Source organism: Sceloporus occidentalis, unplaced genomic scaffold (assembly GCF_023333645.1).
Source record: "Sceloporus occidentalis isolate IW3139 unplaced genomic scaffold, rSceOcc1.0.p SCAF_4, whole genome shotgun sequence".
Lineage (NCBI taxonomy): Eukaryota > Metazoa > Chordata > Lepidosauria > Squamata > Phrynosomatidae > Sceloporus > Sceloporus occidentalis.
In genome coordinates this window covers 59952278-59978662 of record NW_028316984.1, presented here as the reverse complement: position 1 = coordinate 59978662, position 26385 = coordinate 59952278, and the positions used below count along the sequence as shown (strand labels likewise).

The 26385-nt window shown below is 42.2% G+C and overlaps 1 protein-coding gene across 1 annotated transcript in view; it reads left to right on the top strand.

The window, feature by feature from the left end:
* The first annotated feature begins 4246 nt into the window (after positions 1 to 4246).
* Positions 4247 to 26385, top strand: part of THSD7B (thrombospondin type 1 domain containing 7B) — a 597991-nt gene continuing 575852 nt past the window's right edge. Inside the window, exon 1 of the mRNA XM_089520110.1 lies at positions 4247 to 4307. The gene's annotated coding sequence lies outside the window, so the exon portion shown is untranslated. The remainder of the gene's footprint in view (positions 4308 to 26385) is intronic.

Below are 26385 nucleotides of genomic sequence, written 5' to 3'. Positions count from 1 at the left end.
TATGATTATGAGGAAGGAAGGAACAGGGTTGTTATTGCCCACGTGGGAAGGATTCAGTTTGTACAGAGACAAGGAGCAGAGGGGCATCCAGCATGCAGCTGCCAGAAAGTCACAGACACAATCCTGCAGCTGTTAGTCACATTCCGTGTTTTGCATGATCCTTGCAAGATCATTCAGGGAAATATGCTGAAATATGGTACTTGACTAGAGTTCCTACAGTGTGTCTGTAGCTCAGTTGGGGGATATAATTGGTCAGGCAGATCTCTGGCAAGCAACCGAAGCACCTGCTAATTGCTGGAATGGAGCCCCCTATGAAAGGCTGGTAGTAATATTAGCAGTAGCAGTTCTATTTTGCACTGACCAGAAGTCGTAACAGAAAAAAATTGGGCATTATACTGACTCCTTGAGTGAGAGAAAAAAACACAACTATAAAAACACTTATAGCAATAAAATAACAGCTGTTTACTTCAGGGCTAAAACATCGTGGCCCTCTAGATGTTTTTGGATAGTAGCTCCCATTAGCTCCAGCCTACATGGCCAATAGTAAAGGATAATGGGAACTGTAATTCATCAAAGTGTGGAGGGCTGCAGATTCTCCCCCTCTGGCTTGGCTGTCATTGCACTGCTCAAGTCTACAACCATCTGCACAAATATAAATAAACTGGACATTTCCACATGTGTGGAAATGAAATATATATCATTACTCTTTAAAGCTAATGTAAATGGATGATGTTAGCCTGTTTGATAAAAAATGATAAAAATCAATAAATTGGACAGAAAGGGACAGGTAGAGAATTTGGCTAGCACTAAATGGGTCACAACCATCTGCCACAGAACTCTTCTCTTAATACCAGACCAGGGTGACTGAACAGAGAGGAGGTCCAATCTATGAAGAAGAAATGTGGGTCAGAATGGGTTGTATCACTTCAGACGCCTGGTAGGGGATCATGTTTCCTAATGCTTTCTTTTCCACATTGAGGTCTCCATCAAAAGAGAAACCAGCACAGAGGGTAAGGGATCAGTTGAAACATTTTTCTATAGTAATGCCAGGTTTTTACACAGAATTCACAAGAAGATTCCTTTTTGTAGAAAAGAGAATACAGAAAAGTAGCATGATCTCCCACCCCAGAATACTATTACTTCATTTATCTGTCTCTGTAATCCAGATGGGGTGCAGAGAGGTAGTGGCTCCAATGTCAGTGGGGCAGTGAGTCCATTCCAGGTTTTTAGTCTGAACTGTAAGGGAGGTCCAAAACACACTGCACAAATAATCCAGTTTGAGACTACTTTAACTTCCCTGGCTCAATGCTACGGAATCCTGGGGACTGTAGTTTTGTGAAACATTTAACCTCCTCTGTCAGAGAGCTCTGACATAACAAACTACAATTATTATGATTCACTAGCACAATTAAAGCTGTCTTGATATAGATTATCTCTGCAGTGTGGATTGGACTGGAATATGGTCCAATATGGTTCTTCATCAGACAAAGATTTTTAACACCTTTGCTTGATGAAGCCAGTAGAGCTTCAAAAGCTTGCATTATGTATTTTGTGCATTTTGGTTAGTTGAATATAGGTATCAATGTTTTTTGGGTTTGGGTTGTTATTGTACTTTGCTGTATGGCCAACACAGCTAGCCCTGAATCTGCCTCTGGCAAGTGATTGCCCTCAGGGGCTCCAGAACAGATGGCAGAGTGGTCAAGCCACCTCCTCCAAGACTCGGCTGGTGAGCTGGGCCCCCCTGGCCTAAATGATCAGGCAAAGTGGACCACCAACAATCCTATGTAGCTGAGCCCCCTCAAGAATGATCACTTTGAAGGGCATGAAATGAAATCATCTAGCTCAAAGAAAAGGCAAACCAGTTGTGTGCCAATTTGCCTTCAAGTCATCTGTCAACTTATGGTGACCCAGATCCCATGCATTTCATAAAGTTTTCTTAGGCAAGAAATATTTAGAGGTGGTTTTGTCAGTTCCTTTTTTTGAAATATAGGCTGCAGCACCTGGTGATCATTGGTGGTCTCCCATCCAAGTTAGCCATGGTGGCTTAGGGAGCTGGGGATGTTCAGCCTGGATAAGAAAAGGTTAAGAAGTGATAGTGTCTAGATCAAGTATAGTGTCTAGATCAAGAGAAGTAATAGTGCCACTGTATTCTGCTTTGGTCAGGCCCCACCTGGAATATTGTGTCCAGTTCTGGGCACTACAATTCAAAAAGGACATTGAGAAACTGGAGCGTGTCCAAAGGAGGGCGACTAAAATGGTGAAGGGTCTGGAAACCATGCCCTATGAGGAACGACTCAGGGAGCTGGGGATGTTTAGCCTGGAGAAGAGAAGGTTAAGAGGTGATATGATAGCCCTGTTTAAATACTTGAAGGGATGTCACATTGAGGAGGGAGCAAGCTTGTTTTCTGCTGCTCCAGAGAACAAGACTTGGAACAATGGATGCAAGCTGAAGGAAAAGAGATTCCACCTCAACATTAGGAAGAACTTCCTGATAGTAAGGGCTGTTTGACAGTGGAACACACTTCCTTGGAGTGTAGTGGAGTCTCTTTCCCTGGAGGTCTTCAAGCAGAGGCTGGATGGCGATCTGTCGGGGATGCTTTGATTTGGATTTCCTGCATGGCAGGGGGTTGGACTGGATGGCCCTTGCGGTCTCTTCCAACTCTATGATTCTATGATTTTATGAAACGACAGCCCTGTTTAAATATTTGAAGGGACGTCATATTGAGGATGGAGCAAGCTTGTTTTCTGCTGCTCCAGAGAACAGACCCGGAACAATGGATGCAAGCTACAGGAAAAGAGATTCCATTTCAACTTTAGGAAGTACTTCTTGACAGTAAGAGCTGTAAGAGCTCACTGCATGCAGTAAAATGAATGAGTCTCATAAGTTATCACTCATGCAGATCCCATTGATTTCCATGTGTCCACTTCAGTCTACCCAGGGCTCCCAGTCTTCTGTCTGGTCTTGGAAGCAAAGCAGCATCATAGAATCACAGAAGAGCAGGAAAAGACCACAAGGGCCATCCAGTCCAACCCCATTCTGCCATGCAGAAACTCACAATCAAAGCACCCCCAACCTCTGCTTAAAGACCCCCAAGGAAGGAGACTCCACCACTCTCTCTTAGTCCAGATGTGGTTGGAGTGCAACTGCCAGTGACCTCATCCAAAGGCAAGAAACGCTGGGAAGTGCAGTCCCACAACACATATGTTATGACATAGCTGTGTGTTTGGGGTGTCTGTGTGGGGTGGGAGTGGGAAAGAGAAATCTAGTGTAATGTGAAGTCAAAGGCTTTCATGGCCGGCATTCCTATTTTTTGTGGGTTTTCCGGGCTATGAGGCTGCGTTCTAGAAGGGTTTATTTCTGATGTTTTGCCGGCATCTGTAGCTGGCATCTTCAGAGAATGCTGCCAGGAAAGTGAGTGGGGTGTGTGTGTGTGTGTGTATACACACACTATGTGACCCTTGGTTGAGAGGAAGTGATTTCCAGGCCCAGCACATCTCACCTCATCCTCTGTTTTGTTGATTTTATTGTATTTTAATGTATGCTCTCTGTGTTGGTCTGCTGTTGAATGGCAAGGCCTGGGGGGGGGGGGGAGGAGGATATGTGGCCCTATTTCATTAGCAACCCACTCTCTGCTGGGAAATCCCCCCTGGCCCTGCTGGGTTTCTATCTGCATTTGCTGGGTCTTGATTTGGGTGTTTTTCGGGGCTGGCAGCCCAACTTTGCTTCCTTTCAGGCTTTCTCCTTTCCTGTTGGAGTGGTCTAGGAGGTGTTTGGGGGTTTAGTTGCTCAAGAAGCCATTCGTCTCCCTTGATCCGGGATGTACTGAAACAAATGACAGCACTTGCCCCTAGAGAAACCAGACTTGCCCCTAGAGAACCATTCAGGAATAAGTGGGGCTTACTTGCCCATAGGGAAACACGGGGGATACCTGCCCAAGAGAGAATGATGGGGATTTAACCATCATCATTGTGGGGTTTCCCTCTGGGCCAGGAGTGCCCCCCTCAAGGCCTGCCCTGCCCCTGCCTTCCCCTGCTTCCCGCCAAGTCCTGGGGCTAAATCCCTTTCCATCCTGAGGGGCTCCCTCTTGGCCGGCTGCCAGTCTGTCCTGGGTCGCGGGGCGGCGCTGTGGAGCAGCCTTCCTCCTCCTCCTCCTCCTCCTCCTCCGAAGCGCAACGCCCCGCGGGCGGCTCTTTCTGGCGCAACAAGAGAGGAGGAGAGCAGGAGTGGCGCCGGGCGGGCCATGGGGCGGGAGGGCCACCGCCAGCTCCCCTCCGAGACCCAGAGAGAAGAGGCCCCGGGCAGCCCGGTGAGTACTGCCGCCGCCTCCGCCTCCCTCCAGACCCAGCCTCTTGCCTCGCCTGGCGCAGGATGCCAACTTGGGCTTGGGATGGACAAGGCACACATCTGGATGGCAGCAGCAGCAGGGGCTCGCCCTCCGTTTGGGGAGGAAGCGGCCAGGAGCCTTTTCCCTCTGAACTGGGGAAGGGGGCAAGTCACACTCTCTCAGCCTCAGAGGAGGCAATGGGCGCGGAGCTCCCCCGGAGCCCCTCTTGCCAAGGACGAGCCCCGGAGAGGGCTCCCGGCTTTCGGGCCAGGAAACGACGCCGAGGGCTGCTTGGGATGCCTGGGGGGGGGGGGGTCCCCTCAGCCTCCTTCGGGGAGGGCGGCAGGTGACACTCTCTCGGCCTCCCGGGGAAGCGGCCACGGGGCAAAGCTGGGCCAGAGAAGCCCGGGAAGGTGGGCCCTTGGAGGGAGGGAGGGAGGGGGGCTTCCCCCGCCTTCGCTTCCCTGCCTCTTTTGGGGGCCATGTGTGGCTGTGAGGGCGCCTTTCCTTAGGACTAGTTGGGATGAGCCTTCCCCGGGAAGATCCGAGGCTCCCCCATCGCCGCCCTCTCCCTCTGCCCCGAAAGGGACTGTCTCCAAAGTCCTTTTTTCCCCCTTCTTGGGATCTTTGCCTCGGCCAGCCCTCCAAGCCCCCCCCCCCCCCGAAACGCGGCCGAGAAGTTTGTCTGGGGCTCCGCTGGGCTCCCTCTTGGCGCCAGGGCTGCCTCGAAGCCTCCTTGCCCTGGAGACAAAGTAACCTCGGAGCACGGGATCGGAGTAGCAGCAGCAGGAGTAGGAGTCTTCTTGTTACTATCAGATGTCTTTGTATCCCGCTCCTTCCCCAGAACTGGGACTCAGAGCGGCATCCCGAGAGTTAAAAGAAACACTGTAGCTGCATCCACACTGGAGAAATAACCCGGTTTGGCACTGCTTTGACTCTGTTCTCTGGCTCAAGGGAGGCTGAAGTCACCTACACCTGTGTGTACTAAAATACTCTGTGGAGGGATCCCAACTAGTGCTCTCTCTCTCTCTCTCTCCAACATATATACCTCTCATTATCTTCCTAGCCCCTGTTAGTTGTGCTTGCTAGTGTGTGTATGGTTATTCCCCTGCCCCCCATGTAAGGGGTTTGTGCAGCCACACTGGAGAAATAACCCAGTTTGACACCACTTTAATGGCCATAGCCTTGAGCCGTGGCCATTAACGTGGTGTCAAACAGGGTTATTCCTCCAGTGCGGACGCAGCAGGCTCTGTGTGTGTGTTCATAGAAGGGGGGGGGGGGCACGTGGTCTCCTCAATTTAAGGCAGCAGCCGACTGTCAGGATGATGGATTTACCCCTGAGTCGTAGTGTCAAGGATAGCCCAGGTTGGTTAGGTAACTAGGAGTCTGCTCCTCTTCAGGGACCTCCCTCTTGGGCTGCTCCTGGGTATGTGCCTCTGAGAGCTCTTTTAAGCTATTTATTTCACAGAAGCTGGAGAGGAACTTGGGTAGCCTCTTGGTGAAGAACAAGAAATGTTCTTAAGGATGCTCATCTCCGGTGCTCATTGCATTTGTCTTTCTGGATGGGGAGGTTAGGCTGGGTAAGAGGAAACGGCATTGATTGAATCGTTTCATTTTTTAACAAAACCCTGGTGATGACTTTCTTTTGACGGAGCCGTTGTTTTCCTTTTATGGTTTTCATATTTTAACATGTTTGTTTGTTTATATAGGGATGGTAGTCTTGCCTCTGGAGTTATTCCTCGCACATTAATCCTGCGTCGCCCTTTTGATTTTCTCTTTTCTGCTCTGGCCTTTCAAAGAGTAAATAGATTTCACTGTTCTGCCTACTTGCTTAACCTTTTGGTTTGGTCAGCTATTGAAAAACCGTTATTGTTGGGGTCAGCCAGGTCATCCTTGCATTCCACTTTGCAACCATTTTCCCCTCCGATAATTTCTGGAAGATCATACTATGAAGAAAAGTGTTGTTCAGTGAAGACTGATGAGCTATTGCTTCTCTGAGCAAGTCCTTTTCAGATGTGTTAAGCCAGGACTCCCCATCATCTCCACCCTGGATGTGAATGGCGGGAGCTGTAACCCAACACATCTGCTGTGTACCAAGTTAAGAAATGCTGGTTGATTCCCTTCTTTTTTTAATAGTATGAAGATTATTGTTTTATTTTAAAACAAAAAAAAAAAAATAGGGTTCTCATAAATCCTGGTGTACAGCTGGCATGGCTAGTCCCAATGAGACTTTACTCCTAGGTGAACTATGAATAGGTTTGCAACCTATTCACACTTTCCTAGGAGTAAGCTCAGTTGAATTCATTGGACTTTCTTCTGCGTATATATGTATAGTATTGTATTATAAGGTTGCAGGCTTAGGTATGCTTATCTAGTGTGTGCCCTGTCTAACTCACAATGAAGTCCCACACATGTCTATGAGAAAGTAAGTTTTGCTGAACTGTTTTAGGTTTACTCAGGCAAGCGCTTGTAGGATTGCTGGCTCAGTTGTACCGTACTTCTACATATGCGGGGTTGGCTTGAGTTTGTGCAGCCATGATTCTAAGCGTACTGACTCCCCAACTTTAAAAATGACTTTTTGGTAATAAATCACATTGATTTCCAAGGATCTTACCTCTTGTAACCCTGTCAACACTTATGTGAGAGTAAGTCTCGCTGAACTAAATGGGTTGCTTGCATACTTAAGAATTCAGACATCACTTTTGACGCTTATGAAATGATGGGCTCATCTTCCAAGGTGAAGTATTTAAGCATTAAGTTTGATTTTTGTAAAATAAGCATTTTTTGAAAGTTCCCTCCTATAATATAATTTTGGTGAAGGAGCTGACATGCTGAAATATATTTCTTGGAAGTAATTTTTTTGAAGTATGGAAGAGACTATTCAGAAAAAGAAGGAAAGGAGGCAAGTATTTTCAACTTTGTCTATTATGTGAACTGTATTAAAGCTCAGAGAAAGTGATGAGTGTTCCAGCGACAGTCACTGATGAGAAATGATGATGAAAGAAAGGTATATGGACAGTGAATGAATGTGTCTATATATGTGCAGGTGTGTGCATTTGCTTGTGCTGGTAAGTATTCTTCTAATATTAAAGGATTCAGAGATCTGAGTACTCAGGAGGAAAGATGGTGAGCCTGTGCTGTTTTTCTGCAGGTTTCTGAACATGGTGATGGGGGAAAAATACTGATGAATTCTATTTGAATCCTGTTTACCCATCTGATAATTGCTGGGAAGAAACTTCAAACTGGAGTCACTGAGATTTCCTCCCATGCGAATATTATAGGATTGGGTTGGATAAAATGCTCTAAGTAAATCTCTGACAAAGCAGAAAAAGCCAGTCACAGCACAATGATTTCTGTGTGCTTAAAAATGCCTGTCTGGGAAGAAAACAGTGAATTTGAATAAATCTCAGAAATCTCCAGGCAGGTATTCTTTAAGCAGGCTGCCAATGTTTCTCTTATAAAAATAGACTCCAGCCTCACTTCTTAAAACATCAAACAGTGTTTTCTTCAACTCAGCAGTTACTCATCCAAATATTTTTTCTTTCATGCTTCTGAATTCCTCATTCTCTTAGTCTGCAACTTTCTCAGCGAGATATTTTGTGCAACTTATGTACTGAAGATTTTTAAGGGAAGGTAGATCATGAATGCCAAAATGCACTTCTGCACATGTATTTTTTTAAAAGTTCATTTACCTACAATATTAAGCCCCATAATTACAAAACAGAATATCATAAAACTTAAAATACAACTAGAGTATCTTACAGTATATCAAGAATTAATCCAAAAGAACTGAACCACATTTTTCTTTAGGATTTTTGAATGTGATCTCTCAAGTGATAACAAAGAAAATAATGGCAAAATGTGCCCATATGGGAAATACGAAATTGCACAAAGAGATGCATAGAGTGGTGTGGAAACAGTGCCAGAGTTGTGTGCGTGTGATAGTAGGGGACTTTGCAGCATAATCCTGTACATGACTGCTCAGATGTAATTCCCTTGGAGTTAAGAGGGAGTTCTTCTCAAGGAAGTGTGTAGAGGGCTGCAAACTTAATGGACCAGTTGTGGAAGAGGCTGGTTGCATAAAGCAGTAAATTCTTGCATGGTTTTATGGCTGCAAGCATGCCTGTTTCTTTGATTATACATTTAGAAAATGCATACTCTGCCCTTGAGTAAAAACTCTCAGAGCTTCTTACAGCCAATAAAGTATAACAGAATGATCAGAAACAGGGAGGTCTGTATCATAATAGATTCTCTGCTGTATTTGACTGCCCCAGGGATACATGTGTAGGATGTGGAAGTGTTAGGAACTGGTCAGTTAGAAACCTCAGAAATTTTGTAGCTCTTCACTACTCAGAATTTCAGGGCAAGGCTGTTCTTAATGCTGCAAACTTAGCATGTCTGTCCAGGCGGAGCTGTGCGCCTTTCGATAGATGTCTATAGAGTGCATTAAAATTGCAGACTAGTGCTGCTCATAGAATGATTAAGTCAATAGGATTTAAGAGGCTTATGTTGTGCACAGGATTGTAACCTCAGTTTGTATTTTTGGCACACCATTTTAGCGTTCATCTTTCACTGTGTTGCACAGAGAGGATGAGACAGATGCTGGCTGCTGTGCTCCATATGTATGCATTATGGTAGGTTGTTGACTTGTGCCCTGGGGTCATGTTCCCTCCTACTTCATTACTTCTGGATCAGCAAGGACATTCAAACAAGCACTGTGTCTTGTAGCAATTGCTTCCAAGATGTTATATGTCTTTTTTTTTTTTTAAATCTGGGTTTTGGAACTACATTTCTTTTTCTGATAGGTTTCCTTATGTCATCCCTATGTGTGTGTATGTGTGTGTGTGTATGTGTGTAATTCACAACTCTTATGCATAGAAAGTGCTACATTTTCTTCAGAACTTGGCAAAGTTACTTTTCAGACTGCAGCTCCCAGGATCCCCCTGATATGTCCATTGGCTGAGGATTCAGCCATGCTCTCTCGGATGTCCTGAGACTTGTAGTTCAAAACTATACATTTCCCAAACTCTGATTCTTTTCTCTGGAATCTATATGATATTCCTTTGGGGCTGCATCCACACTGCAGAAAAAAATCCATTCTGACACCACTTTACCTGCCATGGCTCTATGCTGTGGCATTCTAGGAACTGTAGTTTGTTGTACCACCAGAGCTATCTGACAGAGATTAAATGCTTCATAAAAGTGCAAATCCCAGAATTCCATAGCATTGAGCCGTGGCCGATAAAATGGTGTCAAACTGGATTATTTCTTTGGCGCAGCCTAGATTCCTTGGTCTATTTGTTACTATGCATATGTGTCTGTCTAGCAGAGGAGGGTGGGCATATGGTAGGAGTCCTAGGCTTATCTTAGCAGTTTTTTAAGGGGTTCAAAAACCAAGTACCAAAGTACTTGTTTTTCTTTATTTTGGTGTATGTCCTAATATTCCAAACCCAACTGTGGGTTATGGAAATGTTATATGGAATGACGTGTTCCACATTACTAAGTGTTTTCAAAGGTGAAATGGAAGTTTAGAGTGGAGTTGATGAGAGGATTAGTGTGTATATAAAAACAGTGGTTCATTCTCTCTGTCTGTCTGTCTCTGTCTCTCTTGATATATGTCTTGTGATGAAAAGAAGGAATATCAGTTCCAAATGTTTCAGAAGCTGCAGGCACAATCATGGTGTCTTTCCTTCTGTGGCTTACTCATGAAAGCGTTTGTGTTACATTAAATTACTGTACATGGAAATCAGTTCAGTCCCAGCTTGTCTTTAGCTGCTTTTTTCCTCAAAGAAAAAATAATGTCGCATTATCATATTCAGCAATGGCATTGAACATAGTGAGGATTGTATCTGAAAATGGCAGATGTTGGCCATTCTTTCTTTGTGGGGATGGGACAACCACACCTTTGGAGGGTTCTGTCATATGTTTTGTGACTGGCCCATCTCTGTATGATTTAAAGTATTTGTATGTACCATTGCTTTTGACTGATGAGATTTCAGAGCTCATTTTATTTGTTAGGGAATACAAAGAGCTAGTGTAGTGTAGTGGTCTGAGCCTTGGTCTACAACTCTGGAGATGAAGGTTCAGTTCCCCACTCAGCCATGGAAACCCACGGGGTGACCTTGGGCGAGTCACACACTCATAGACCCAGAAAATCTTGTCATAAGTTTTCTTTAGGGTCGCAATGAGTCAGAATGACTTGAAGGCACACAACAACAACTTCTGTACCATTTTACCCTCTGCATCTCTACCCTTTTGTACTGCCTGAAAATGGCCAGTATTCTTGGAAAGGTGAGACTCTTCCTGTGTCTAATCTTACCATTTTTGGCTCAAAAAATGGTTGGGGTGGGAGCTGATCAAGTAGGTAAGGGCAATGCTGAATGGCTTTTTGCAACAGGACAAGGTTGCAGTCTGCCTAAAAGAAGCATCGGTGAGACCTGTGCTGAAAAGGCTATCCCTGGAACCTAGTATTTGATAATTTCTGGCCATACTCCAATATTAAGTTTTTGTGCAAGGTCCATTTGATGGTGATTCACCTCCAGGTGATTCCTGATGAGTTCCCTAACTAGATCCATTTCAATCCCTTAACTAGATCCCTTTCATTCCCTTAGCTGGATCCATTTCAATCTGGCTTCAAGCCTGATTATGGGACAGAGAAAGATTTGAGCACCTAGATGGATGGTCTGTGCAGAGTATTGGGCAGTATGTCCCTGAAGATTTTGCTGGGCTTTCCATTGTCTTTTGATCTTTCTGATCTGCCCCTCTAGGTTGAAACATGGAAGCACTATGGTAACATGGTCCTTCCTGGTGGAGCCAGTTCAGTAATTGGTTCTGAGGACATTCTAACTGGCTTGTGAAATTACTGAGAGGTTTGTCTTGCCCCACATTGTTAAATGACATGTGAGAAAAGGAGAGTCAGTGAAGTGTAGTGGTTTGAATGTTAGACTACAACTCTGGTGATCATTGTTTGATTCCCTCTTTGGCTGTGGAAACTCACTGGGTGAGTATAATGCAGTTTGATACCACTTTAACTGCTATGGCTCAGTGCTATGGAATACTGGGATTTGTAGTTGGTTGTGGCACTGGAACTTCTAGAGGGACAAAGCTAAATATCTCACAAAACTACAAATTCCAGAATTCCATAGCATTGAGCCATGGCAGATAAAGTGGTGTCAAACTCAGTTATTTTTGCAGTGCAGTGCTGTTTGCTGCTGCACCTTTTTCAATTAAACCTGAGAACACTGCTTTCAGAACTATTGTCTGATGTCAGTAATGATCTGGATGAGAAGAAAAAACTGAAACCTAATCCAGAAAAGACAGATGTTCTCCTGGTTACTTCAAAGGCAGGCCAGGCCTTTTGACTTACTCCTGCAGCTGGATGTTCAGGTTTTGGGTTGCCATTGGTTTCTTCTTTGCACAGCTAAGGGCACTGCTGTTGCTAGAAGGCTCTGGTGACTAATGGTTTTGTTATATCCCATTTGGAATAGAGGCATACATCGGTTAACAAAGCCGAAGCTCCTTTTTACATAGTCTATTAATACCCAAGAAGACAGGTCCTAATCACTCGTGGCCATATATAGAATAGCACATCTGGCTGAAATAAACTCTGGATGCCTGACAATAGACATAGACATAGACAGAGAGAGAGAGAGAGTATATAAAATATACATGTTTTGCAATAATGTTAGATCATTTATAAACTCGGTTTCATAAATTGTTTTTCATATTTGCTTTCTGGGTAAAAGATTATATAAAGAAAAAGGGAAAAAAAGTTGCCGCCAACTGCTGGTGGAAACTTAAAACACAGGTTACTGAGAGCAGGTGGCCTTCTTGCTGCAACAGCTTTCTTCATTATGACTCTGCTTCCATGAGCAATTCAAAGTGATGGTTATGTCTATAAAGTCCTATACCAGTATGGAATTCCTACCCAAGGGACACTATTGTGGCTCCGTCCCTGCTGTCCTATCTCTCACAACCACAGACTTTTCAGGAATGTCTTTAGCTATTAGGTACAATCGGGATATAATTCTTCTCTAATTTCATTCTTAAAGTCATGAGTAATTTTTAGCAGTTTTCTTCCAGCTGTGAGAAGTTCTTGCAAAACTGTGCAGTTCTCAAAGAGCATTCACAGTTTGGCATTTACTGTGTTTTCTGGCAGGTAACACCATTTTTTTTTTTGCACAGAAAATAATATCCTCTGTGCAGAAATATTATTATTTGTACAGAAAATGCTCTAGTTGGAGACATATTTTGTGTAAACTTTGTATGTGATTTTTTGACACAGAAAATAACATTTTCTGAGTGAATGACAACATTTTCTGATTTTTTTAATGCAGGAAATATTGCTCTATGTTCAGAAAATGCTGTTTTTTGTGCAAAACCCTCAGGGTCAGGGTTTCCTGACACTTGTGAAATACTTTTTAAAAAAATTACCTTTAGAATATTATCAAATATCCTTTCCATTCTTACTGTGCAAATGGCTTTTAATCCAGGTGTAGGCTGCTTTCCACTCTGTTTTTGTTTTGTTTTCATTTTACTGTAATTGTTTTCTAAAGTTGTTTTCTTAATTCATCTATGCCCTGTATGTTGGGAGAAAGGAGGCTTATAAATAAATGTACAACTAAAGTAATAACTACAGGTATTGATCTCTTACCCATTTTTCCCTTGGAGTATTCTATTTTTTTTTTTTTTTACTGAAATTAGACTATTGACAAATGTCAACAGGAGTGTTGTGACTATAGTCGAAAATCTGGGTTGCTACTGCAGAGTGAGACGAGCAGAGTAGAGGAGAAATAGTTTTCAGATGTTGAAAAATTACTTTGAATCAGGCAGATGGTCTGAGGAAGAATATGAGACTAGTTTCCCAGTTTATATCCACCAGACCAATAGCATAATTAGGCAACTAGGGAGCTTATTTTACAAATGAGGACATAAAGTCTTTTGGGTAATTATTTTCATGTAAGTGCCCTTCAATGTTGTTGCCATCTGGCTTTATTAGCAAAAGTGCTTTTAAATGGGCAAGTCAGTACTGCAAAAGTCTTGCATTGCTTTGTATTTATAGATGTGGTTCCTCAACACATTTAGGCCCTCCAGATGTGTTAGACTACAACTCCCACCATCACTAGGTTAGTGTGATCTGTACTCCAGCACATCTGAAGCATGCTGGATTGTCAAAGGCTGTGTTTTAACATTAGTATTTCCACCTCCATCTAGATACTGCCATAACTCCAAGCCAAGTCCCAAGTTTCTACCTTCAAATTTCAAGTCAAATCTCAAGTCCTTGAAAGATACTTTCAAGTCAAGTCATCTCAAGTCTGGGAGCCACTTTAACAGAAAAAAAAGGAGGTGGGGTGCGTTTCTTACAGGGGAACAGCAAACGTGTTAGGCTGTATGCTTGAGCTCAACCTGTCTCCGCTGCACACTGGAGAACTTCTAAAACTTTTCAAAAGCTTTTCAAAAGATCCTTCCACTTCAAGCCCATTGCCTAATGCATTTGCTGTTCCCCTGTAAGAAATATGCCCCATGCTGTGGGGTCAGATCTTTCCTGTTGCTTGGAGTGAATGATGCCAGCAAGTTGGTCACTAAAAATACACAAGTAGGGAGTCGAATAAAGTCAGTGCATCATTTATTGCTGAGTCAAGCCCAAATAAACTCATTGAAGTGACTTCAGTCTAACTTGAGTATGAGTCAGTTGACTTGAGTCTACATAACTGGATGCTTCTAAAATGGCAGAGCAACCTGTTTACCAATGGTCATGTGTATTACCAGACCATAGTTAATGTAGCTAGTATTGGGGATGAGCATGGAAGAATAGAGAAGAGACTGCTCAGTATTTGCCCACAGTGAGTGGTCAAGTGAAATCAGATTTTATTTGCATCAAACCCATAGCTGTTGCAGTTATAATAAACACAGTACATACTAGTAAACATGACTAACATAAAAGTAGTAAGTTTTTATGTGATGGGGACAGGCCAGTGTTGTGGCCCTTGATTCTGTTGGGTACCCCTCCATGTTAAAGGCACTTGAATTATTTTTGTTAACAGTCTAGAAATTCTTTTTTGACAAGGAGTTTAATGTGTCTTAGAATATGAGCTTGGAACATCTCTTTGCTTTGAATAATAGCTGCCATAATCTGACCATATTGGCTGACATATTCTGGGAGTTAGTTCCCAAAAGGAATTTTTCCAAGCTCTTCTGGATGCCTGTTTCCTGAATGCATAGAATAGAGATGCTTCACCATGAAACTTGGCAGAGAGAGGCCAAAACAATCTTCAGTCTTCAAAAACTGTTAAGAAGTTTTTGAACTATTCAACCCAAATGTTAAAGAATGGTTGAAGCAGGATAGTCAAACAGGAAAATTAATGCTAAAAAAAAGAAGTTGGCTACTGTTAACAATAAAAAATGCTTTCTGCAGACAAAAGAAAATAGAAGCATTATTTAAAGGAGTAAAAATTGCTGATGTAAAGGAGGCTTAGGAAGATGATAAGAGGTCTGGTATGTGAAGAAAGACTGAGATGTGCGAATAACTAAGGGGAAAAAAAGGTGCTGACCACCCAGAACCAAATTGGGATGTGACAAGACAGAGTTCTTTTGTTGAATGAGAATGAAATGGGAGGCAGGAAGAAAGAGGCAGGATGGGAAGAGCAGGGAATTATGTTCACAAAGTTCACTGGACTGAAACCAATGCATGCACAAGAAAACTTATGAAATGCACATAACTTTAGCGAGATTATAGTAGAGAGAAATGGGAGATGGATCATGACTTAAATTGGATGGAAGAGGAGGAGAGAGAAAGGAGCACAGATTTGTAAGCAAAGCACTGAATTAAATAATGTCATGGTACATGGTTTAGCTTTTGCCATATCAAGACTGAGGCATACTAACTTGATGCACTAAAGCTGCTTTGTGCTTGGTAAAATTGCATTAGACTCTTCACTAGTTTCACCCAAACTGGTGTTTTACAGAGTTACAGTTGCCCTCCTGACATCCTCAGGACATTGGCACAATTGGCTGGGGATGACGAGAGATGTAGTCCAATTCATCTGGAGAGTGAATTTGGAAAGAGCTGCATAGGATCTGGCACAGATTACCACTATTATTATTATTATTAACCTTTATTTATAAAGCGCTGTAAATTTACACAGTGCTGTACATACAATCTTTTTAATTGGACGGTTCCCTGCCCTCAGGCTTACAATCTACCAGTGTATATCTTACAAGTAAACAATTACACTCAACCCCCCCCCCCCCCCCAACAGCAGATCTATGATTGAAGTAATTTACAGTCGGCCCTTCTTATATACGGATTTTTTATACACGGATTCAAGCATACACGGTTTGAAAATGTTCAAAAAAAGTATAAATTTACCTTGATTTTCCATTTTTTATAAGGGACACCATTGTGCTATGTCATTATATTTAATGTGACTTGAGCATACACGGATTTTGTTATACACGGGGGATCTTGGAACCAAACCCCAGCGTATAACAAGGGTCCACTGTACAAACACATTTCTAAAAGGGGGAAAATATCAGGGGGAAATGAAAAGTTTTGTGTGCCCCTGATTCCATTATTTTTGAACTTAAAAAAGAGAAAGGCAGTTTAATCCAGAGCAAACATAAAGAACAAATATGAATTGTGTTGGATATAATATAAACATATGGGATCAAACTGTGATAAGTAAACACCAGTATGTTGTAGTGGTTTGAACATTAAATTACAACTTTGGAGATCAAGGTTCGATTCCCCTCTTGGCAAAACCCATGGGTGATCCTGGGCAAGTCACACAGTTTCAGCCCCAGAAAACCCCATGATAGGTCGCCGTAAGTTAGAAATGACTTGAAGGTGCACAACAGCAACAGCAAAATGATAATTAAATGGCCTTGTTGCTAAAGGGGAGAAAGATTCTGTACATAAGTGTGTGCATGTCAGTTTGCTACCTTCTCTCTAGCGCTCCATACATACGCTGATGTTACCTGGAGCTGTTTCACAAACTGCTCCATCCACTTTCTCATGCACCCATGTAGAGAGGCCCTCTATCAGCTTTAATGTGGTGGTCTTTGGTGGATGATGTGGGAGCTGCATGTCCTGGTCTGAGTTTCTGTGCCTGCATGGAAGACTGAATTAGAAGTGACCATGGAGACAGCAAAAATGACTTGTAATAGAAAGAGGACACAATCCAGTATAAGGTTCAGGTGCCCTTAACACCTTTTCATTTCAGAGGTTTAACAGCTTTATTCTTTGCCTGGTTATGACCAGAAGCTGTTGCTGCATTGTTAAATATTGTCAAACTAGAGTGCTTGCTCTCCTCGCACGCCACAACCTTCTTCTCTGAAATAACAAAATACCAGCCACAATTTTTTTGATAAAGAAAGAACTGTGAGAGAAATGCTGTGCATTCAAGAGGCTGGAAGTACTCTCTGGTGGTTGCTTTATAAAGCTTTATGTTGCTTGGGAAAAAACTATGCATCTTAAGGATCAGAAGTGGGAACTTTAGAGAGGTGCTACCCCAGCTGAAGAGTTGCAGAGTGTGCATTTTGGGTAACAAATAACCTCTTTTGTTCCTAATGGAAGGAGATTTATCTCAGAATTAGGATGGATGTGATGCATGTTCATTTTTTAAAAAATACATAATGGCACGTTTGTCTTCCATTTCCTGCTCAACTTGCAGCATAAAAACAGAATAGTCCCACTGAGACTAATAGCTTAATGTCAGAAATATAGCCAGTAAGGGAATAGTTTCCAAATAATGAGTGATTTAGTGATGTGACTGCAAATCATAAAAAAGGAAAATCCCCGATATGAGCATAACTGCTCATAAGGGCAGAGTGGTAATAGAGCCATTTCACATTTTAGGCAGGGACGAACTGGGACCTGTAGCCAATAGAGATTTTCTCTGAAATCTCCCTGTATGATGCAGCTGCTCTAAACATGTATGTCTGATTCATATTTTACTTTTTATACATTTTATCTCAACTACATTATGTGTGACATAGTTGGTGCATGTAAATTAACTGTGGACCACACTAGTTTTTCTGAAAATGGATTTCCTTCAGCTCTCCCTCCATAGAAGGGCCTGTTTCTGAGAAATTGAACAACATTTTTCACTCCTTTATGTTTCCTACTTTGATCCTCAGAATGGCTCCCAAGGCATTTGACTCCATTAGAATAATTCAGTCAAACACATACGGTCATGCTGACAATTGACAGGACAGAGAAACACTCCCCATGGTGATGGTGTGCTTCATACATGTACATGTGTGTGCATGTATGTATATGTTTTGTTATTTTCTTTCTGGTATTTAGGGAAAAAACTCTATAAATCCCCTAACATTGTCGTCTTGGATGAATTTATCTTGTGAAAGAAAATTAATAAATGCTTACAGTTGTAAAAAAAACTGAGGTGTAAAGCCTGTTGTAAGTCTTGACTAGGGTAGAAGCAATTAATCAATGGGACTTGACGTTCAGTAATTAATTTAATGGGTCTGCTCTAGGTAGGACTAACCAACAGGATGCAAACATTAACTTTTCATGTTTGAAGTTTATTAATTGAACTGCTGAATGCTGCATGTATTTTGAAAGTGTTCCTTTATTTACCTGAGGGGTGGGTAATTGTGAAAGGCAGGGAGGGGAGCACGTTAGACTCCTAGGAGACCTTGGAGGTCTGCATTTGGTTCTGCCAATCAATCAATCAGTCAAAATGTTCTCCAAATGCCTCTATGAGACATGACAGCATTTACACCATATTTTGGGTATAAAAAAAACCAAACCACCCAGTCCTAAATTGGCCCCGTGACACTACAGAGTGCAGTAGAAGTGCACTCCATGTTGCCTAGTGGATATTTTGGATCATTTGGGAGGCGGGTGTGTAAAATTTTGCAAATATTGTGTGTTTCTACCCCTGGAGCCCTCCAGGTAGGATTGCCATATTCCAGTCCTTCATATCTGAACATCTAATTTGCATATTATACAAATTATTACAATTATGCATATTATTAATTTCTCTGATTTTGCAAATTAAGCACATTAATTATTTTTAGTTTTCTACCATTATGTTTTAATTGCAGTACCAGCTAAGAGCTCTTCTTTTCTCCTTTCCCCTCCTAGTTGGTGTGAAGACAGGGAAGCTTTTAATGATAATAATAATAATAATAATAGGATTTATTTATATGCCGCCCAATCACTGGGAATCCGGGCGGCTTACAACAGAGAGGATAATAGACGGTTCCCTGCCTCAGGCTTACAATCTAAAAAGACACGACACAAAAGGAGAAGGGAATGGTGGGAGGGAGGGGATCAGGTCTAGCATTCTTCTCTCCCTCTGAGGCCTGGACGAAGGCAGATGGACTGGAGGGAGGGCTCTTTTCTTAATCATGGCCGGGCCGATGGTGCTGGGCCTGTCCTTTCACTCCCTCCCAGGCCAGAAGATGACAGTTGGAAGGAGGGAGGGGAGGGCTCTTCCTCTTCAGGCCCGATGGCATTGGGCCTGTCCTTTCGCTCCCTCCCAGGCCAGAAGATGACAGTTAGAAGGAGGCAGGGGAGGGCTCTTCCTCTTCAGGCCCGATGGTGTTGGGCCTGTTCTTTCACTCCCTTTGTGGCCAGAAGATGACAGTTGGAAGGAGAAAGGGGAGGGCTCTTCCTCTTCAGGCCCGATGGCGTTGGGCCTGTCCTTTCACTTTTAAGTAGCCATAGGGCCCAGACAGACAGGCCAAAATAAAGCTGCTTTGGGTCACTTTGGAGGTATGCTGTTTAAATGACACACACATCTTAGAGGGCCAGAAACTGTATCAAAGCTGTGCTCCAGTCCTTCTGGCGTCTTAGGACTAGGGTTGCCATAAGTCAGGACCTCCAAACCGGGACAAATGTAGGACAACATTTTCAAATGTAGGACACATTTTTTTAAATGGAGGACACATGAAAAAATTTGATGATTTTTTTAAAAAAATGTTAATATAAATACATGTTTCTTAGGCATGATCAAAATGGAGGACATTTGGGCATTATTCCTAGACAGATGGCAGAAATGTACTTCCCTTTCTGGCCAAACCCCCTCCTGATGATGACGGAATGGAGGCCAAAATAAAGCTGCTTCGGATCACTTCGGAGGTATGCTATTGAAATGATGCATGCATCCTAAGAGACCGGTAGTTGTGCCAAAGCTGTGCTCCAGTCCTAATGACTGGAGCACATCTTTGGCGCAGCTTCTGGCCTCTTAAAATGCTTGCATCATTTAAACAGCATACCTCCGAAGTGACCTGAAGCAGCTTTATTTTGACCTGTCTGTTTGGGCCCTCTGTTTCATTAGGCTTTGTGGTTGTTTTGTGCCTTCAAGTCATTTCCAAAGCTGGAGCTGAGAGTGTGTGACTCACCCAGAGTCACCCAGTGATTTCCCACAGCTGAGTGTGGAATTGAAAGCTGGCCTTCAGAGTAATAGTTAGCTACTTAAACCACTACTCTACACTGGCTCTCTCCATTAGCTAATGGACTACTATTTAAGAAGAACTTATGTGAGGTGTTTAGTCCTTCCATTTCCCATCAGTTCAGTGCTACAACTTGCAGGCTGTTTTCCATGTCAGGCCCTGAGGATCAGGGCTGGTCCTATCATAAATTTGAGTTAGGCTGTGCATCCCAGATCAAAGTAGGTATGTCATAGTGATAACAGGAGACAGTTCCTGTTACTTTAATGCTTATGTCTAAGAGGACATTTCAGCAGCTAATGTTTGTCATACAACCAGATAACAAACAGTACCTGCTAAAATCCCCTCTTCTACACAAGCTTTAAAGGGACAGGATCTGTCTCTAGTTTTCACTGGGTCAAAGAGTGGTGGCAAAGTGCTGAGAAGACAGAGGAATACATCTGCCATGTAGTCTGATGTGAACCCCCCCCCAAAGCTGACCTCCTGTCTTCAGGTATAGTGGTGCCTGAAATAAAATTCAGTTTGGGGTCCAGATGTAAGTGCAACAGATGAGCATGGGGGAGTAGTCTCATGTCTGTTGTGTAAGTCAGGAAAACCTCTTATACCAAGACTGAAAATGAGTGGCTGGGCAACAAAGTCTGAAGGTAATTATATCAGGGGAGAATAGGCAGACAGGCCAAGGATGAAGTACTTTTACTTGCTAATTATCACCTGCAAATACCCCCCCCCCTTCAGTTACAGACAAGCATGTATCTTTGGTATTGAATGTGATTTTTCCCTTGAAATGCTTTCTAAAAAAATATGAATCATTAAAAAGGTATACCTTCTTGTAGGGCACTGTAATGCTACTCTAGTGCTAAGCTGTTCTCAATACTTAATTAATGGAAAGTATGTGATATGAGTGCTTTGTGAGCAAATGAGATGAATGTTCTCCCTCCCGAGGCTAATAATTTAGATATATTATATTACTAATATGATAATGTTTCAGATGTTTTTTTCTAAGCAAAATCTCGAGTATGCTTCATTCCCTCTCAAAATGGCAACAGGAAGCTCCCTCACTTCCTTTTGCCATTTTGAGAGGGAATGAAGAGAAAAACGGAGCTTGGGACTTGCCATGTGTGCAGGCAGGATGAAGCCTGCAGATTAGTCTGGGCAGAAAATTGGTCTCTGGCCAGCATGTAGTTGCTCACCCATGTTTTGAATCCTTCTTTAGGAACTATAGAAAGAATATAGCTCTAAGGAAGGCATTAGAACAGTGCTGCTCAAAATGGTGGCCCCAGACCAGTGCCGGTCCTTAACCCGTTGACTGCCAGTACTTGGCAAGTTTCTAGGAAAGAAGGAAACATAGGCGGGTTACATACCGCCGAGAAGCGGCGCTCTCCTGCCGCCGCCGCTTGCAGCGTCCGGGAGCTGCAGCTGCCACACTGCGCGTCTCCTGGACGCTCTGAAGAAGGAGCATGGAAATTGCGCTCCTTCCGGGGCCGGAGAAAAGGCGCACTATGCACCGTGGTGCGGCCTCAATACGTCACAACCGCGCCGCCTCGTGTGGAGGCGGCATGGTCGTGACATAATCATGGTGGCGGCTCTGTGGAACGGCCGCCGCCATTTTGTGCACGCGGAGCGCATACTAGGGTTAGGGGGGTGCGGAAGCACCGCCCCTTCCTAACCCTAGTACGTGCTTGTCGCGTACTTTCTGGTGGTCTGTAACCCGCCCTTGTAATGAATGAACACAAATATGTTACTGGTTCATGGCACATTAATACATATCAGATAGTTTGAGAAGTACAGTATTGCCTTAGAGTACCCAAAGGCCAAAATATGGAAAGTGCTTTAGCTTAAATAATAATTGTAAAAAATCACCTTCCAGGTTTTGAGATATGTCTCCCCCTTTTCTTGTTGATTTTAGAGGAGCATCTCTTGTTCTTTTTGCTTTTTCTGTTTGTGATGCCAAATATGTATGCACAGAAGGATTGGTAGGGTTGCTGGAAAGACACTAACAATCTCTCTAATGCTTGCTGTTGAAATTTGCTGACTGCTGTAATCCCGCCTCGATCTGCAGGGAGAGGTGGGAAATAGAATTAAATTATTATTATTATTATTATTATTATTAATAGTAGTATTGTAATTTTTTAAAGCCCATACAGCAAGGCAGCAGATACTGTAACGTTGTTCTGTTGCCCATATGTTTTGCAGAAACGCTTGCCAAAAAGGGCAAGTTATCTCATCATCTGAGGGACAAGAAGGAAAAAAAAAACACCTTATTCTGGTGTGTGTATATTTTGTATATTTTCTTTTGAAAAATAACATGCAAGCTCTGGTGTGTTTCTTTTGTTAAAAATTGTTATGTTACATCATTATGCCATATTGTTAATAATTTCAATAAAGTTTGAAAAAGTGGTGGTGGGGGGATGAGCCACTTCATACTATTGAAGGTGTATTAGTAGTCCCAGAGCAAAGCCTTGGTGGATGAGAACAAAGGCTATGTTAAGTACCAAAGCATTGAAAGTGGGTACTTATGGGGACAACAGTATATTCTGTACTAATCTCAGATATCTCCAGTCAGCATATTGTCTAATAAATTAACTTGTATTACAGGAACAGGGAAAGTGACCCTTCAGGTGTAAATGGACGTCATTACAGGTTGTCTCTCATCATTGGCAGTCTTGTTTAGAGTGCAGGGGAGCTGGAGTTCAACAGCATCTGGAGGGCTACATGTTGTCCACTCCTGCTATACAGACTCCAAAAGAGATTGAAGTCTATATAGATATAAAAATATTGGAGTCTATATAGATCATACCACGGCAAGGAATAGTCATTGTCTTAAAGTACTTTTTAGGCCTTGTCTGCACAGGCCAAAGAAATCAGCCTCCCCACTCCCTGGTCCTATAGCTGGATGATCATGGCCCAAAACTCATACTGCCTGTTAAGTGCCAAAACCAGGGTATACCCCTGTTAACATGCATTTTAAAAACTCCCTGTTTGCTCCAGATCTTCCAGGAAGATCTGGAGCCTTCAGTTCTGATGCCAAGTTTGCTGAGTGAAATGTGCCCCACCAGATAGTGCAGTTGGACACTTGTGCAAACAGCTGTCTGGTGTTGGAATGGAGGGCTAATATAACAGGGAAATTGGGACAGCTCAGTAGTGAGCATCCTTGGGACTGCTCCCAGAGTAAACTGGCCAGTGCGGACAGCACCCCAGACACATTATAGAAATGCACTTGCTATTGCTGTTATGTAGCCTTCTGCGTAATTTTACATTAAGTTGTGCCAGAGAAGGCAAGGAAATAATGAGGTAGCCCTGGGAGAGAAAAAGAGCACTGTGCAATCCTGTAACACTCTAGAGCATCACCACTCCTGGTGTACCTTTTCTATAGAGTTTCGGTGCCACTATTGCAGACATTGAGAGTTATCTTTAGCCTGGGTTATAAAGCCCCTTGAGTTTAACTTTGAAATCTGCTGATTTGATCCTTTCTGGTAGTCTGGCAGAAAGCAATATGGAATCAGACTGGCAGCTGTTCACCTGTTTGATCCCTGAAATCAATTTAGTGCTGCTGTACTTACTTTCTCAGCTAAATGTTTCTGGGTTAGAGCAACTATAATGAGACACCCGCTGTGGAAGGCACCATGCTAGTTTTCTCTAAACATGGGAATTATATTTGGTCAAATAACACCCCCCCCCCAAAAAAAAAAAAAAAACGAAACAAAAAACCGCACAGCAATGACATGGTAATTCATTCTGCTTTTTAATTATCTATCATCATAGCAGGAAGGATAAAAAGTTTTCTTACAGACAATTACTTTGAATGGAAGGGGTTTTTGTATTCTCCTTAACAGATAAATGATTAATGGCATCAACATTGCCTTCTGGATCACCTTGCAAGATGTCTCCTTCATCAAGCTGGCAAGAGGATAGTATAGCATTTTGCACCCTAATTAGTCTCCCCAATTGGGAATGTACTACTGTACTTAACTGATTAGAGGTAGTTAAAGAGCAGTTGTTGGAGATGTAGTTAACATGTAGGTGTTTAAATACTGTGCTCCAGATCTCTGTCTTTAGAAAAGAAAACAGCAGCATAAACTTAATAGGTGCATTGGGAAATGTTTTTTCCACCTTAAGACTGCAATCCTCTAAACACTTACCTGGGAGTAAGCCCTGTTTGAATTCATTGTGGCTTGTTTTTAAGTAGACAGGAATAAGATTGTGTAGGGGGGAAAAACTGTGGCTATTTCTGCAGTAAAGGAAAAAATAGGATTGGTAAAATAGCCCACAAATTTTGTGTGTCTTTTTATACCACTGCTTTGCAGTCCTACTGCTAGGATAGTGCAGCAACAGGTTTCCTAAATTCTTAAATCTCCTAAATTACAGCTAGGTTTACTCCAGGTTTACTCAGAGATAAATACCACAATGTTGTTGCTTTTGTTGTTTTGCTCAGTTATATTCTACCCACAGAAATGGAACACAAGTTCATTTACAGCAAATTCAAATAAAAATAAAAATATATAAACATGAACAAAAATAAAAGTTATAATGTTATCAAGCTAGCTATAGAATTAAAAGTCAAATATACATTTAAAGGTAAGAATAAAAACAGTGCATGGCCTTGTATTCCATTTTCAAAAGTTTGTTGGAATAAAAAAAATATCTTTGGCCTCTGATGGAAGAACATTTAGCAGCAAGCCTGTTTGACTTCTCTAGGATTGGAGTTCCAGTCCCAGAGCCTAAGGGATGCCCACAGAGAAGACCCTTCCTTGCTTTCCAGAAGAGATATTTTTGAGGATGGAAAGACTGAGAAGAGGGTTTACCCTCAAGATCTCAGGGCTAAGATAGGTTCATATGGGAAGATACAGTCCTTCAGATAGCTTGGACTCAAAGGAAACATGGCTTTGTAGGTCATAATCAACATTTTGAATTGTGCCTGGAAACAGATGAGTATCCAGTGGAGCTATTGTAGGAGCAGATTGCTTCCTATAATCAGCACACATATTTGATCTTCTTCAAAGGCCAAGAAACAATCTCTGTTACCCTTTCCGCTTTATTAGAGGGCTGCTTCAAGGAAACCCATATAAGGAACATCTTTGCCCTTCTGATGACAATGTAGAGTCCATAATACATGTCCTATTTTTCTGTACTTCAATAAGAATGTGAGATCTTTCAACTGGTACCTGGAGTACTTACTAGAGGATTCCAAGAAAAAAACATAACAGAAGTGGTGGCTAAGTTCTTCTTAGCAGCTGCTAAATCCCATAAGACTATTGTATTTGCACATGTATAAAAATTAGTTCTACTCAATTAACATTCTTTTTTATAGCTGTTAATTAATACCTTTATAGTTCATATTATGCATGATTGTGGCTTGTGTGACAATAATAAAGGTAACATTTTTATTTTTTAAGAATGCATACAAGTATCTTTCCTTGTTATTATTATCATGTTATTTTGTAATATGTAATATAGTCATAAACTGAATTATATATTTTAAATCATGTTTTATAGTGTTATTTTAACATGTCTGCGTATTTAATATGTATGTAATGGTCTGTTAACTTTAATAAAGACTATTGTTGTCCTATAATCAGCCTCATTTAACAATCTGAACGTAGCTCTTTGGAATAGCAGGAGTTTCTGAATGTTCTTCAAAGGCAGCCCCATACAGTGCACATTAAACTAATCCAAACAGGACATAATTAAGGTATATATCACTGTGGTCAGTTCATAGAGGTCATTGAACCTTTTTTTGAGGTATAAGTGTTCATAAGATTGTAGCTTTAGAAATGTAACAATAGCATTGTTTTCATCGTCCATTGCTCCTTTTTTAGGGGATAATTTCACTGAACAGAAAAAAATATTTCCATTCTGAAATAATTTACCAGTAAAGCCTAACTAGTTTTTTCCCCCCAGGGGCAGCTACAGGTAATTGTCTCCACTTTGAACCCAGGAAGGATGCTAAGGATTAAGTTATTTCAGAATGGTTTCTACCACAAAGAAATGTGTCTAATTATAGCTGCTGGACTATATGATCAGCTAGATCCTGCTCTCTTGACAAATTGCTATGTAATTTCACCCCACACTATGGGTAAAAAGCAATTCTAGAGCATTCTGTGCCACTGAATGCAATGTGCTTTTTAAATGAAGACTTAATGGTGTGGAAACAGAACCTTCTTTAGTCCTAGTCAGGCTTCTTACTAAGAGTATAACTAAGAGGCAAGGAAGGAAAATGAGGACAAGTATGGTAGTTCTTCCTTCCTCCACTAATGTCTTCATTGTTTTCAGGTGCAAAGGAGATCCTGTTTATGTAGCTTCTTGCATGATAGTTGTTGTTGATGTGTGCCTTCATATTGTTTCTGACTTATGGCAACCTATGAGATCACAGTATTTTCTTGGTAATATTTGTTCAGAGGAGGTTTTCTGTTGCCTTGATATAGAACTCTGCATTTTACAGGGTTCTGCATTAAGCAGAAAGCCTGCATAAATACAAAAAAAGAGAAATTTACTCTCAGCATGTGGAAGCCTGCATAGATACAAAAAAGAGAAATTTGCCCTCAGCATGTGGAGGGTAATGAGGGATGGCAGTGAAGCAGTTCCAAGAATTTAAGCTGGGTTGATCTTCACCTGTAGTCCCAGTACGCTGGGTTGTCTCAGCTCT